This window comes from Hemiscyllium ocellatum, chromosome 33 (genome assembly GCF_020745735.1).
Source record: "Hemiscyllium ocellatum isolate sHemOce1 chromosome 33, sHemOce1.pat.X.cur, whole genome shotgun sequence".
Taxonomy (NCBI): Eukaryota; Metazoa; Chordata; class Chondrichthyes; order Orectolobiformes; family Hemiscylliidae; genus Hemiscyllium; species Hemiscyllium ocellatum.
In genome coordinates, this window is record NC_083433.1 from 20,690,295 (window position 1) to 20,705,614 (window position 15,320).

Consider the following 15,320-nt stretch of genomic DNA (forward strand, 5'->3'; position numbering starts at 1 on the left):
TGCCGGGGGAATGAATGACCCTGCCGCCGCCGCTGTCCCCGATCACCGGGAGAAACCTCTCTGCAGTCGACCTGACGTGCGGTGGCTCCGGCCCGTGCCATCTGATTGGTCGTCAGCGCGACCTACGCGGCTACGTAACAGATGGACAGAAAAGCACGGGGAAAGCACAGCGACTGCTGCAGAGTGATCTTCCGGTCTGGTTGGATATCTTGGAAGGAAGGTAGACGGTAAGGGAATAAAGGAACTTTGAATATCATCAAACTGATGGAAAGGATAGTCGGCAAATATGACCTCCACCGTTGGAGTATTGATGTGCTATCGCTTCTCGGCCTTTTGGCTTGGAATATGTGTAGTTTCTGTTCTTATCAGTTTAATCGCTGATATCTCCCGAAGGTGGGAGTGTTTGTATTAAATGGATTTTTGGAGCAGGGAGATGGCTTAAGGGCTTGCTCTGTCCTCTCCATGTATCAGCCTGGTATTGCAGTGTTTCCAGGAATGGTGCACCCAACGCCTACCCAAGTTCAAAAGCAGGTGAATGCAATGTGAATCTCTTGCCTTTGCTAGTTTGCCGTGTTGATGGCAGTCAGTGATTGTTGCATCTATTGTCTTTTCAGTTGCAGGAAACTATCGTCTTTTGTTACGGGTTTCCTGTCTTATGAACCTGCTCTGCAGTTACCTGATGAAGGTGCAGCACGCTGAAAGCCAGGACAGGGGTAACCCCAACGTGCTACAGGGAACATTCTGGAACCAGGGGCCTGCCAGGAAGGTAACTTGCCAATTTAAATGAATGGATTTGCCCTTGTCTGCCGTTTTGGGCTTCTGCGGTCGTTCTTGGAACGTATCCCACCGATGGTACGGCGGTGGCGGGGGGTGGGGTGACTGCTGTAATTTCAAAGAACCCCGTTGGGCTGAAACCTGGTGTTGTGGGATTTTTAACACAGTCAAATCAGGTTGTGGGATCCCATGACTCAGCCAATGTCAAATGGCTATCAGATCAGCCCCCACAGCCCCTTCCCAACCCCCCCGCCTCCCCCCCACCCCCGAGGCAACAAATTTATCCTAATATTTTCTTGAACAAGAAAGAACTGTCTTTAGTCTGTTTCCTGAATAGAGTGAAACCCCCATCTCTGTTTGTTTCTTCGCAAACGACTGTACGGAAGCGACCTGCTTTAGTAGCTACGTCTGCACGTAAAGATTATTCACGCAGACGATCGCCCAAGGCTGGAACTGGCTTCAGCTCCCTGGTGCCACCAGGCAGCCGTACTAACCACTGATCCACTGTGCCACCCGTACGATTTGGAACGATTTGTCATCATTTGCGGTGCAAGTAGCGAAACAGTTGTCAGTTTGTCAACTGGGTCGGATTATAATGTTGTCAGCGATCTGCAGCAATGTGAACGGAGATGTCGAATCGAGCTGCTGGTGGTGATGAGGCGCGCTTGCAGCGTGACATGTTTACACGGGGAGATCAGCTCCCTCCCCATTCTCCACAGAGAGTCGGATACAAGTAGAGAGGATATTGAAAGTGGACGATAAAGAAAGGGTGCACGGACGTAATTCGCTTTTCGCAACTTTTCGGATTGATGCGGAATGCCGAGGAGCGAATCCTGTACGTGAGGGAAACGATGATTGGCATTTATGGGCAAGCTACACCAACACAAGGGGAGGCAATGAATAGGATCTTTCCGTCAAGGCCAACATTTCTCGCCCATGCCGAGATCAGCCTGGTGGTGAGCTGCTCTCTCGAACCGCTGCAGTCCAAGTGCTGTCGGTAGCCCCGCGATGCTGTTTGGGCGGGGATTCCCGATTTTGACCCGGTAACACCGGAGGAACAAAGTCATATTTGCAATTCAGGACAGCGAGTGTCTCGGGGGGGAGGGGGAGAACTTGCGAATGGTGGTGTTCCCGTGGATCTGCTGCCGTCATCCTTCGAGGCTGCGTTGGCCATGGGTTTGCAAGGTGCTGCCTGAGGAATTCTGGTGAATCTTGTAGATGCCGGGGGAATGAATGACCCTGCCGCCGCCGCTGTCCCCGATCACCGGGAGAAACCTCTCTGCAGTCGACCTGACGTGCGGTGGCTCCGGCCCGTGCCATCTGATTGGTCGTCAGCGCGACCTACGCGGCTACGTAACAGATGGACAGAAAAGCACGGGGAAAGCACAGCGACTGCTGCAGAGTGATCTTCCGGTCTGGTTGGATATCTTGGAAGGAAGGTAGACGGTAAGGGAATAAAGGAACTTTGAATATCATCAAACTGATGGAAAGGATAGTCGGCAAATATGACCTCCACCGTTGGAGTATTGATGTGCTATCGCTTCTCGGCCTTTTGGCTTGGAATATGTGTAGTTTCTGTTCTTATCAGTTTAATCGCTGATATCTCCCGAAGGTGGGAGTGTTTGTATTAAATGGATTTTTGGAGCAGGGAGATGGCTTAAGGGCTTGCTCTGTCCTCTCCATGTATCAGCCTGGTATTGCAGTGTTTCCAGGAATGGTGCACCCAACGCCTACCCAAGTTCAAAAGCAGGTGAATGCAATGTGAATCTCTTGCCTTTGCTAGTTTGCCGTGTTGATGGCAGTCAGTGATTGTTGCATCTATTGTCTTTTCAGTTGCAGGAAACTATCGTCTTTTGTTACGGGTTTCCTGTCTTATGAACCTGCTCTGCAGTTACCTGATGAAGGTGCAGCACGCTGAAAGCCAGGACAGGGGTAACCCCAACGTGCTACAGGGAACATTCTGGAACCAGGGGCCTGCCAGGAAGGTAACTTGCCAATTTAAATGAATGGATTTGCCCTTGTCTGCCGTTTTGGGCTTCTGCGGTCGTTCTTGGAACGTATCCCACCGATGGTACGGCGGTGGCGGGGGGTGGGGTGACTGCTGTAATTTCAAAGAACCCCGTTGGGCTGAAACCTGGTGTTGTGGGATTTTTAACACAGTCAAATCAGGTTGTGGGATCCCATGACTCAGCCAATGTCAAATGGCTATCAGATCAGCCCCCACAGCCCCTTCCCAACCCCCCCGCCTCCCCCCCACCCCCGAGGCAACAAATTTATCCTAATATTTTCTTGAACAAGAAAGAACTGTCTTTAGTCTGTTTCCTGAATAGAGTGAAACCCCCATCTCTGTTTGTTTCTTCGCAAACGACTGTACGGAAGCGACCTGCTTTAGTAGCTACGTCTGCACGTAAAGATTATTCACGCAGACGATCGCCCAAGGCTGGAACTGGCTTCAGCTCCCTGGTGCCACCAGGCAGCCGTACTAACCACTGATCCACTGTGCCACCCGTACGATTTGGAACGATTTGTCATCATTTGCGGTGCAAGTAGCGAAACAGTTGTCAGTTTGTCAACTGGGTCGGATTATAATGTTGTCAGCGATCTGCAGCAATGTGAACGGAGATGTCGAATCGAGCTGCTGGTGGTGATGAGGCGCGCTTGCAGCGTGACATGTTTACACGGGGAGATCAGCTCCCTCCCCATTCTCCACAGAGAGTCGGATACAAGTAGAGAGGATATTGAAAGTGGACGATAAAGAAAGGGTGCACGGACGTAATTCGCTTTTCGCAACTTTTCGGATTGATGCGGAATGCCGAGGAGCGAATCCTGTACGTGAGGGAAACGATGATTGGCATTTATGGGCAAGCTACACCAACACAAGGGGAGGCAATGAATAGGATCTTTCCGTCAAGGCCAACATTTCTCGCCCATGCCGAGATCAGCCTGGTGGTGAGCTGCTCTCTCGAACCGCTGCAGTCCAAGTGCTGTCGGTAGCCCCGCGATGCTGTTTGGGCGGGGATTCCCGATTTTGACCCGGTAACACCGGAGGAACAAAGTCATATTTGCAATTCAGGACAGCGAGTGTCTCGGGGGGGAGGGGGAGAACTTGCGAATGGTGGTGTTCCCGTGGATCTGCTGCCGTCATCCTTCGAGGCTGCGTTGGCCATGGGTTTGCAAGGTGCTGCCTGAGGAATTCTGGTGAATCTTGTAGATGCCGGGGGAATGAATGACCCTGCCGCCGCCGCTGTCCCCGATCACCGGGAGAAACCTCTCTGCAGTCGACCTGACGTGCGGTGGCTCCGGCCCGTGCCATCTGATTGGTCGTCAGCGCGACCTACGCGGCTACGTAACAGATGGACAGAAAAGCACGGGGAAAGCACAGCGACTGCTGCAGAGTGATCTTCCGGTCTGGTTGGATATCTTGGAAGGAAGGTAGACGGTAAGGGAATAAAGGAACTTTGAATATCATCAAACTGATGGAAAGGATAGTCGGCAAATATGACCTCCACCGTTGGAGTATTGATGTGCTATCGCTTCTCGGCCTTTTGGCTTGGAATATGTGTAGTTTCTGTTCTTATCAGTTTAATCGCTGATATCTCCCGAAGGTGGGAGTGTTTGTATTAAATGGATTTTTGGAGCAGGGAGATGGCTTAAGGGCTTGCTCTGTCCTCTCCATGTATCAGCCTGGTATTGCAGTGTTTCCAGGAATGGTGCACCCAACGCCTACCCAAGTTCAAAAGCAGGTGAATGCAATGTGAATCTCTTGCCTTTGCTAGTTTGCCGTGTTGATGGCAGTCAGTGATTGTTGCATCTATTGTCTTTTCAGTTGCAGGAAACTATCGTCTTTTGTTACGGGTTTCCTGTCTTATGAACCTGCTCTGCAGTTACCTGATGAAGGTGCAGCACGCTGAAAGCCAGGACAGGGGTAACCCCAACGTGCTACAGGGAACATTCTGGAACCAGGGGCCTGCCAGGAAGGTAACTTGCCAATTTAAATGAATGGATTTGCCCTTGTCTGCCGTTTTGGGCTTCTGCGGTCGTTCTTGGAACGTATCCCACCGATGGTACGGCGGTGGCGGGGGGTGGGGTGACTGCTGTAATTTCAAAGAACCCCGTTGGGCTGAAACCTGGTGTTGTGGGATTTTTAACACAGTCAAATCAGGTTGTGGGATCCCATGACTCAGCCAATGTCAAATGGCTATCAGATCAGCCCCCACAGCCCCTTCCCAACCCCCCCCCTCCCCCCCACCCCCGAGGCAACAAATTTATCCTAATATTTTCTTGAACAAGAAAGAACTGTCTTTAGTCTGTTTCCTGAATAGAGTGAAACCCCCATCTCTGTTTGTTTCTTCGCAAACGACTGTACGGAAGCGACCTGCTTTAGTAGCTACGTCTGCACGTAAAGATTATTCACGCAGACGATCGCCCAAGGCTGGAACTGGCTTCAGCTCCCTGGTGCCACCAGGCAGCCGTACTAACCACTGATCCACTGTGCCACCCGTACGATTTGGAACGATTTGTCATCATTTGCGGTGCAAGTAGCGAAACAGTTGTCAGTTTGTCAACTGGGTCGGATTATAATGTTGTCAGCGATCTGCAGCAATGTGAACGGAGATGTCGAATCGAGCTGCTGGTGGTGATGAGGCGCGCTTGCAGCGTGACATGTTTACACGGGGAGATCAGCTCCCTCCCCATTCTCCACAGAGAGTCGGATACAAGTAGAGAGGATATTGAAAGTGGACGATAAAGAAAGGGTGCACGGACGTAATTCGCTTTTCGCAACTTTTCGGATTGATGCGGAATGCCGAGGAGCGAATCCTGTACGTGAGGGAAACGATGATTGGCATTTATGGGCAAGCTACACCAACACAAGGGGAGGCAATGAATAGGATCTTTCCGTCAAGGCCAACATTTCTCGCCCATGCCGAGATCAGCCTGGTGGTGAGCTGCTCTCTCGAACCGCTGCAGTCCAAGTGCTGTCGGTAGCCCCGCGATGCTGTTTGGGCGGGGATTCCCGATTTTGACCCGGTAACACCGGAGGAACAAAGTCATATTTGCAATTCAGGACAGCGAGTGTCTCGGGGGGGGAGGGGGAGAACTTGCGAATGGTGGTGTTCCCGTGGATCTGCTGCCGTCATCCTTCGAGGCTGCGTTGGCCATGGGTTTGCAAGGTGCTGCCTGAGGAATTCTGGTGAATCTTGTAGATGCCGGGGGAATGAATGACCCTGCCGCCGCCGCTGTCCCCGATCACCGGGAGAAACCTCTCTGCAGTCGACCTGACGTGCGGTGGCTCCGGCCCGTGCCATCTGATTGGTCGTCAGCGCGACCTACGCGGCTACGTAACAGATGGACAGAAAAGCACGGGGAAAGCACAGCGACTGCTGCAGAGTGATCTTCCGGTCTGGTTGGATATCTTGGAAGGAAGGTAGACGGTAAGGGAATAAAGGAACTTTGAATATCATCAAACTGATGGAAAGGATAGTCGGCAAATATGACCTCCACCGTTGGAGTATTGATGTGCTATCGCTTCTCGGCCTTTTGGCTTGGAATATGTGTAGTTTCTGTTCTTATCAGTTTAATCGCTGATATCTCCCGAAGGTGGGAGTGTTTGTATTAAATGGATTTTTGGAGCAGGGAGATGGCTTAAGGGCTTGCTCTGTCCTCTCCATGTATCAGCCTGGTATTGCAGTGTTTCCAGGAATGGTGCACCCAACGCCTACCCAAGTTCAAAAGCAGGTGAATGCAATGTGAATCTCTTGCCTTTGCTAGTTTGCCGTGTTGATGGCAGTCAGTGATTGTTGCATCTATTGTCTTTTCAGTTGCAGGAAACTATCGTCTTTTGTTACGGGTTTCCTGTCTTATGAACCTGCTCTGCAGTTACCTGATGAAGGTGCAGCACGCTGAAAGCCAGGACAGGGGTAACCCCAACGTGCTACAGGGAACATTCTGGAACCAGGGGCCTGCCAGGAAGGTAACTTGCCAATTTAAATGAATGGATTTGCCCTTGTCTGCCGTTTTGGGCTTCTGCGGTCGTTCTTGGAACGTATCCCACCGATGGTACGGCGGTGGCGGGGGGTGGGGTGACTGCTGTAATTTCAAAGAACCCCGTTGGGCTGAAACCTGGTGTTGTGGGATTTTTAACACAGTCAAATCAGGTTGTGGGATCCCATGACTCAGCCAATGTCAAATGGCTATCAGATCAGCCCCCACAGCCCCTTCCCAACCCCCCCGCCTCCCCCCCACCCCCGAGGCAACAAATTTATCCTAATATTTTCTTGAACAAGAAAGAACTGTCTTTAGTCTGTTTCCTGAATAGAGTGAAACCCCCATCTCTGTTTGTTTCTTCGCAAACGACTGTACGGAAGCGACCTGCTTTAGTAGCTACGTCTGCACGTAAAGATTATTCACGCAGACGATCGCCCAAGGCTGGAACTGGCTTCAGCTCCCTGGTGCCACCAGGCAGCCGTACTAACCACTGATCCACTGTGCCACCCGTACGATTTGGAACGATTTGTCATCATTTGCGGTGCAAGTAGCGAAACAGTTGTCAGTTTGTCAACTGGGTCGGATTATAATGTTGTCAGCGATCTGCAGCAATGTGAACGGAGATGTCGAATCGAGCTGCTGGTGGTGATGAGGCGCGCTTGCAGCGTGACATGTTTACACGGGGAGATCAGCTCCCTCCCCATTCTCCACAGAGAGTCGGATACAAGTAGAGAGGATATTGAAAGTGGACGATAAAGAAAGGGTGCACGGACGTAATTCGCTTTTCGCAACTTTTCGGATTGATGCGGAATGCCGAGGAGCGAATCCTGTACGTGAGGGAAACGATGATTGGCATTTATGGGCAAGCTACACCAACACAAGGGGAGGCAATGAATAGGATCTTTCCGTCAAGGCCAACATTTCTCGCCCATGCCGAGATCAGCCTGGTGGTGAGCTGCTCTCTCGAACCGCTGCAGTCCAAGTGCTGTCGGTAGCCCCGCGATGCTGTTTGGGCGGGGATTCCCGATTTTGACCCGGTAACACCGGAGGAACAAAGTCATATTTGCAATTCAGGACAGCGAGTGTCTCGGGGGGGAGGGGGAGAACTTGCGAATGGTGGTGTTCCCGTGGATCTGCTGCCGTCATCCTTCGAGGCTGCGTTGGCCATGGGTTTGCAAGGTGCTGCCTGAGGAATTCTGGTGAATCTTGTAGATGCCGGGGGAATGAATGACCCTGCCGCCGCCGCTGTCCCCGATCACCGGGAGAAACCTCTCTGCAGTCGACCTGACGTGCGGTGGCTCCGGCCCGTGCCATCTGATTGGTCGTCAGCGCGACCTACGCGGCTACGTAACAGATGGACAGAAAAGCACGGGGAAAGCACAGCGACTGCTGCAGAGTGATCTTCCGGTCTGGTTGGATATCTTGGAAGGAAGGTAGACGGTAAGGGAATAAAGGAACTTTGAATATCATCAAACTGATGGAAAGGATAGTCGGCAAATATGACCTCCACCGTTGGAGTATTGATGTGCTATCGCTTCTCGGCCTTTTGGCTTGGAATATGTGTAGTTTCTGTTCTTATCAGTTTAATCGCTGATATCTCCCGAAGGTGGGAGTGTTTGTATTAAATGGATTTTTGGAGCAGGGAGATGGCTTAAGGGCTTGCTCTGTCCTCTCCATGTATCAGCCTGGTATTGCAGTGTTTCCAGGAATGGTGCACCCAACGCCTACCCAAGTTCAAAAGCAGGTGAATGCAATGTGAATCTCTTGCCTTTGCTAGTTTGCCGTGTTGATGGCAGTCAGTGATTGTTGCATCTATTGTCTTTTCAGTTGCAGGAAACTATCGTCTTTTGTTACGGGTTTCCTGTCTTATGAACCTGCTCTGCAGTTACCTGATGAAGGTGCAGCACGCTGAAAGCCAGGACAGGGGTAACCCCAACGTGCTACAGGGAACATTCTGGAACCAGGGGCCTGCAGGAAGGTAACTTGCCAATTTAAATGAATGGATTTGCCCTTGTCTGCCGTTTTGGGCTTCTGCGGTCGTTCTTGGAACGTATCCCACCGATGGTACGGCGGTGGCGGGGGGTGGGGTGACTGCTGTAATTTCAAAGAACCCCGTTGGGCTGAAACCTGGTGTTGTGGGATTTTTAACACAGTCAAATCAGGTTGTGGGATCCCATGACTCAGCCAATGTCAAATGGCTATCAGATCAGCCCCCACAGCCCCTTCCCAACCCCCCCGCCTCCCCCCCACCCCCGAGGCAACAAATTTATCCTAATATTTTCTTGAACAAGAAAGAACTGTCTTTAGTCTGTTTCCTGAATAGAGTGAAACCCCCATCTCTGTTTGTTTCTTCGCAAACGACTGTACGGAAGCGACCTGCTTTAGTAGCTACGTCTGCACGTAAAGATTATTCACGCAGACGATCGCCCAAGGCTGGAACTGGCTTCAGCTCCCTGGTGCCACCAGGCAGCCGTACTAACCACTGATCCACTGTGCCACCCGTACGATTTGGAACGATTTGTCATCATTTGCGGTGCAAGTAGCGAAACAGTTGTCAGTTTGTCAACTGGGTCGGATTATAATGTTGTCAGCGATCTGCAGCAATGTGAACGGAGATGTCGAATCGAGCTGCTGGTGGTGATGAGGCGCGCTTGCAGCGTGACATGTTTACACGGGGAGATCAGCTCCCTCCCCATTCTCCACAGAGAGTCGGATACAAGTAGAGAGGATATTGAAAGTGGACGATAAAGAAAGGGTGCACGGACGTAATTCGCTTTTCGCAACTTTTCGGATTGATGCGGAATGCCGAGGAGCGAATCCTGTACGTGAGGGAAACGATGATTGGCATTTATGGGCAAGCTACACCAACACAAGGGGAGGCAATGAATAGGATCTTTCCGTCAAGGCCAACATTTCTCGCCCATGCCGAGATCAGCCTGGTGGTGAGCTGCTCTCTCGAACCGCTGCAGTCCAAGTGCTGTCGGTAGCCCCGCGATGCTGTTTGGGCGGGGATTCCCGATTTTGACCCGGTAACACCGGAGGAACAAAGTCATATTTGCAATTCAGGACAGCGAGTGTCTCGGGGGGGAGGGGGAGAACTTGCGAATGGTGGTGTTCCCGTGGATCTGCTGCCGTCATCCTTCGAGGCTGCGTTGGCCATGGGTTTGCAAGGTGCTGCCTGAGGAATTCTGGTGAATCTTGTAGATGCCGGGGGAATGAATGACCCTGCCGCCGCCGCTGTCCCCGATCACCGGGAGAAACCTCTCTGCAGTCGACCTGACGTGCGGTGGCTCCGGCCCGTGCCATCTGATTGGTCGTCAGCGCGACCTACGCGGCTACGTAACAGATGGACAGAAAAGCACGGGGAAAGCACAGCGACTGCTGCAGAGTGATCTTCCGGTCTGGTTGGATATCTTGGAAGGAAGGTAGACGGTAAGGGAATAAAGGAACTTTGAATATCATCAAACTGATGGAAAGGATAGTCGGCAAATATGACCTCCACCGTTGGAGTATTGATGTGCTATCGCTTCTCGGCCTTTTGGCTTGGAATATGTGTAGTTTCTGTTCTTATCAGTTTAATCGCTGATATCTCCCGAAGGTGGGAGTGTTTGTATTAAATGGATTTTTGGAGCAGGGAGATGGCTTAAGGGCTTGCTCTGTCCTCTCCATGTATCAGCCTGGTATTGCAGTGTTTCCAGGAATGGTGCACCCAACGCCTACCCAAGTTCAAAAGCAGGTGAATGCAATGTGAATCTCTTGCCTTTGCTAGTTTGCCGTGTTGATGGCAGTCAGTGATTGTTGCATCTATTGTCTTTTCAGTTGCAGGAAACTATCGTCTTTTGTTACGGGTTTCCTGTCTTATGAACCTGCTCTGCAGTTACCTGATGAAGGTGCAGCACGCTGAAAGCCAGGACAGGGGTAACCCCAACGTGCTACAGGGAACATTCTGGAACCAGGGGCCTGCCAGGAAGGTAACTTGCCAATTTAAATGAATGGATTTGCCCTTGTCTGCCGTTTTGGGCTTCTGCGGTCGTTCTTGGAACGTATCCCACCGATGGTACGGCGGTGGCGGGGGGTGGGGTGACTGCTGTAATTTCAAAGAACCCCGTTGGGCTGAAACCTGGTGTTGTGGGATTTTTAACACAGTCAAATCAGGTTGTGGGATCCCATGACTCAGCCAATGTCAAATGGCTATCAGATCAGCCCCCACAGCCCCTTCCCAACCCCCCCGCCTCCCCCCCACCCCCGAGGCAACAAATTTATCCTAATATTTTCTTGAACAAGAAAGAACTGTCTTTAGTCTGTTTCCTGAATAGAGTGAAACCCCCATCTCTGTTTGTTTCTTCGCAAACGACTGTACGGAAGCGACCTGCTTTAGTAGCTACGTCTGCACGTAAAGATTATTCACGCAGACGATCGCCCAAGGCTGGAACTGGCTTCAGCTCCCTGGTGCCACCAGGCAGCCGTACTAACCACTGATCCACTGTGCCACCCGTACGATTTGGAACGATTTGTCATCATTTGCGGTGCAAGTAGCGAAACAGTTGTCAGTTTGTCAACTGGGTCGGATTATAATGTTGTCAGCGATCTGCAGCAATGTGAACGGAGATGTCGAATCGAGCTGCTGGTGGTGATGAGGCGCGCTTGCAGCGTGACATGTTTACACGGGGAGATCAGCTCCCTCCCCATTCTCCACAGAGAGTCGGATACAAGTAGAGAGGATATTGAAAGTGGACGATAAAGAAAGGGTGCACGGACGTAATTCGCTTTTCGCAACTTTTCGGATTGATGCGGAATGCCGAGGAGCGAATCCTGTACGTGAGGGAAACGATGATTGGCATTTATGGGCAAGCTACACCAACACAAGGGGAGGCAATGAATAGGATCTTTCCGTCAAGGCCAACATTTCTCGCCCATGCCGAGATCAGCCTGGTGGTGAGCTGCTCTCTCGAACCGCTGCAGTCCAAGTGCTGTCGGTAGCCCCGCGATGCTGTTTGGGCGGGGATTCCCGATTTTGACCCGGTAACACCGGAGGAACAAAGTCATATTTGCAATTCAGGACAGCGAGTGTCTCGGGGGGAGGGGGAGAACTTGCGAATGGTGGTGTTCCCGTGGATCTGCTGCCGTCATCCTTCGAGGCTGCGTTGGCCATGGGTTTGCAAGGTGCTGCCTGAGGAATTCTGGTGAATCTTGTAGATGCCGGGGGAATGAATGACCCTGCCGCCGCCGCTGTCCCCGATCACCGGGAGAAACCTCTCTGCAGTCGACCTGACGTGCGGTGGCTCCGGCCCGTGCCATCTGATTGGTCGTCAGCGCGACCTACGCGGCTACGTAACAGATGGACAGAAAAGCACGGGGAAAGCACAGCGACTGCTGCAGAGTGATCTTCCGGTCTGGTTGGATATCTTGGAAGGAAGGTAGACGGTAAGGGAATAAAGGAACTTTGAATATCATCAAACTGATGGAAAGGATAGTCGGCAAATATGACCTCCACCGTTGGAGTATTGATGTGCTATCGCTTCTCGGCCTTTTGGCTTGGAATATGTGTAGTTTCTGTTCTTATCAGTTTAATCGCTGATATCTCCCGAAGGTGGGAGTGTTTGTATTAAATGGATTTTTGGAGCAGGGAGATGGCTTAAGGGCTTGCTCTGTCCTCTCCATGTATCAGCCTGGTATTGCAGTGTTTCCAGGAATGGTGCACCCAACGCCTACCCAAGTTCAAAAGCAGGTGAATGCAATGTGAATCTCTTGCCTTTGCTAGTTTGCCGTGTTGATGGCAGTCAGTGATTGTTGCATCTATTGTCTTTTCAGTTGCAGGAAACTATCGTCTTTTGTTACGGGTTTCCTGTCTTATGAACCTGCTCTGCAGTTACCTGATGAAGGTGCAGCACGCTGAAAGCCAGGACAGGGGTAACCCCAACGTGCTACAGGGAACATTCTGGAACCAGGGGCCTGCCAGGAAGGTAACTTGCCAATTTAAATGAATGGATTTGCCCTTGTCTGCCGTTTTGGGGCTTCTGCGGTCGTTCTTGGAACGTATCCCACCGATGGTACGGCGGTGGCGGGGGGTGGGGTGACTGCTGTAATTTCAAAGAACCCCGTTGGGCTGAAACCTGGTGTTGTGGGATTTTTAACACAGTCAAATCAGGTTGTGGGATCCCATGACTCAGCCAATGTCAAATGGCTATCAGATCAGCCCCCACAGCCCCTTCCCAACCCCCCCGCCTCCCCCCCCACCCCCGAGGCAACAAATTTATCCTAATATTTTCTTGAACAAGAAAGAACTGTCTTTAGTCTGTTTCCTGAATAGAGTGAAACCCCCATCTCTGTTTGTTTCTTCGCAAACGACTGTACGGAAGCGACCTGCTTTAGTAGCTACGTCTGCACGTAAAGATTATTCACGCAGACGATCGCCCAAGGCTGGAACTGGCTTCAGCTCCCTGGTGCCACCAGGCAGCCGTACTAACCACTGATCCACTGTGCCACCCGTACGATTTGGAACGATTTGTCATCATTTGCGGTGCAAGTAGCGAAACAGTTGTCAGTTTGTCAACTGGGTCGGATTATAATGTTGTCAGCGATCTGCAGCAATGTGAACGGAGATGTCGAATCGAGCTGCTGGTGGTGATGAGGCGCGCTTGCAGCGTGACATGTTTACACGGGGAGATCAGCTCCCTCCCCATTCTCCACAGAGAGTCGGATACAAGTAGAGAGGATATTGAAAGTGGACGATAAAGAAAGGGTGCACGGACGTAATTCGCTTTTCGCAACTTTTCGGATTGATGCGGAATGCCGAGGAGCGAATCCTGTACGTGAGGGAAACGATGATTGGCATTTATGGGCAAGCTACACCAACACAAGGGGAGGCAATGAATAGGATCTTTCCGTCAAGGCCAACATTTCTCGCCCATGCCGAGATCAGCCTGGTGGTGAGCTGCTCTCTCGAACCGCTGCAGTCCAAGTGCTGTCGGTAGCCCCGCGATGCTGTTTGGGCGGGGATTCCCGATTTTGACCCGGTAACACCGGAGGAACAAAGTCATATTTGCAATTCAGGACAGCGAGTGTCTCGGGGGGGGAGGGGGAGAACTTGCGAATGGTGGTGTTCCCGTGGATCTGCTGCCGTCATCCTTCGAGGCTGCGTTGGCCATGGGTTTGCAAGGTGCTGCCTGAGGAATTCTGGTGAATCTTGTAGATGCCGGGGAATGAATGACCCTGCCGCCGCCGCTGTCCCCGATCACCGGGAGAAACCTCTCTGCAGTCGACCTGACGTGCGGTGGCTCCGGCCCGTGCCATCTGATTGGTCGTCAGCGCGACCTACGCGGCTACGTAACAGATGGACAGAAAAGCACGGGGAAAGCACAGCGACTGCTGCAGAGTGATCTTCCGGTCTGGTTGGATATCTTGGAAGGAAGGTAGACGGTAAGGGAATAAAGGAACTTTGAATATCATCAAACTGATGGAAAGGATAGTCGGCAAATATGACCTCCACCGTTGGAGTATTGATGTGCTATCGCTTCTCGGCCTTTTGGCTTGGAATATGTGTAGTTTCTGTTCTTATCAGTTTAATCGCTGATATCTCCCGAAGGTGGGAGTGTTTGTATTAAATGGATTTTTGGAGCAGGGAGATGGCTTAAGGGCTTGCTCTGTCCTCTCCATGTATCAGCCTGGTATTGCAGTGTTTCCAGGAATGGTGCACCCAACGCCTACCCAAGTTCAAAAGCAGGTGAATGCAATGTGAATCTCTTGCCTTTGCTAGTTTGCCGTGTTGATGGCAGTCAGTGATTGTTGCATCTATTGTCTTTTCAGTTGCAGGAAACTATCGTCTTTTGTTACGGGTTTCCTGTCTTATGAACCTGCTCTGCAGTTACCTGATGAAGGTGCAGCACGCTGAAAGCCAGGACAGGGGTAACCCCAACGTGCTACAGGGAACATTCTGGAACCAGGGGCCTGCCAGGAAGGTAACTTGCCAATTTAAATGAATGGATTTGCCCTTGTCTGCCGTTTTGGGCTTCTGCGGTCGTTCTTGGAACGTATCCCACCGATGGTACGGCGGTGGCGGGGGGTGGGGTGACTGCTGTAATTTCAAAGAACCCCGTTGGGCTGAAACCTGGTGTTGTGGGATTTTTAACACAGTCAAATCAGGTTTTGGGATCCCATGACTCAGCCAATGTCAAATGGCTATCAGATCAGCCCCCACAGCCCCTTCCCAACCCCCCCGCCTCCCCCCCACCCCCGAGGCAACAATTTATCCTAATATTTTCTTGAACAAGAAAGAAATGTCTTTAGTCTGTTTCCTGAATAGAGTGAAACCCCCCATCTCTGTTTGTTTCTTCGCAAACTACTGTACGGAAGCGACCTGCTTTAGTAGCTACGTCTGCACGTAAAGATTATTCACGCAGACGATCGCCCAAGGCTGGAACTGGCTTCAGCTCCCTGGTGCCACCAGGCAGCCGTACTAACCACTGATCCACTGTGCCACCCGTACGATTTGGAACGATTGTCATCATTTGCGGTGCAAGTAGCGAAACAGTTGTCAGTTTGTCAACTGGGTCGGATATAAT

At 51.4% G+C, this 15,320-nt stretch overlaps 8 non-coding genes across 8 annotated transcripts; all 8 read left to right on the forward strand.

The window, feature by feature from the left end:
* Positions 1 to 317: 317 nt before the first annotated feature.
* Positions 318 to 509, forward strand: LOC132831548 (U2 spliceosomal RNA). The gene has a single exon (XR_009646513.1). It is a non-coding gene; the product is annotated as a U2 spliceosomal RNA (small nuclear RNA).
* A 1,801-nt stretch (positions 510 to 2,310) lies between these two features.
* Positions 2,311 to 2,502, forward strand: LOC132831549 (U2 spliceosomal RNA). The gene has a single exon (XR_009646514.1). It is a non-coding gene; the product is annotated as a U2 spliceosomal RNA (small nuclear RNA).
* A 1,801-nt stretch (positions 2,503 to 4,303) lies between these two features.
* LOC132831550 (U2 spliceosomal RNA) lies at positions 4,304 to 4,495 on the forward strand. The gene has a single exon (XR_009646515.1). It is a non-coding gene; the product is annotated as a U2 spliceosomal RNA (small nuclear RNA).
* A 1,801-nt stretch (positions 4,496 to 6,296) lies between these two features.
* LOC132831551 (U2 spliceosomal RNA) lies at positions 6,297 to 6,488 on the forward strand. Its single transcript, XR_009646516.1, has one exon. It is a non-coding gene; the product is annotated as a U2 spliceosomal RNA (small nuclear RNA).
* Positions 6,489 to 8,289: 1,801 nt separating this feature from the next.
* Positions 8,290 to 8,481, forward strand: LOC132831552 (U2 spliceosomal RNA). The gene has a single exon (XR_009646517.1). It is a non-coding gene; the product is annotated as a U2 spliceosomal RNA (small nuclear RNA).
* A 1,800-nt stretch (positions 8,482 to 10,281) lies between these two features.
* LOC132831553 (U2 spliceosomal RNA) lies at positions 10,282 to 10,473 on the forward strand. The gene has a single exon (XR_009646518.1). It is a non-coding gene; the product is annotated as a U2 spliceosomal RNA (small nuclear RNA).
* A 1,800-nt stretch (positions 10,474 to 12,273) lies between these two features.
* Positions 12,274 to 12,465, forward strand: LOC132831555 (U2 spliceosomal RNA). Its single transcript, XR_009646519.1, has one exon. It is a non-coding gene; the product is annotated as a U2 spliceosomal RNA (small nuclear RNA).
* Positions 12,466 to 14,268: 1,803 nt separating this feature from the next.
* On the forward strand, positions 14,269 to 14,460 carry LOC132831556 (U2 spliceosomal RNA). The gene has a single exon (XR_009646520.1). It is a non-coding gene; the product is annotated as a U2 spliceosomal RNA (small nuclear RNA).
* The last annotated feature ends 860 nt before the right edge of the window (positions 14,461 to 15,320 follow it).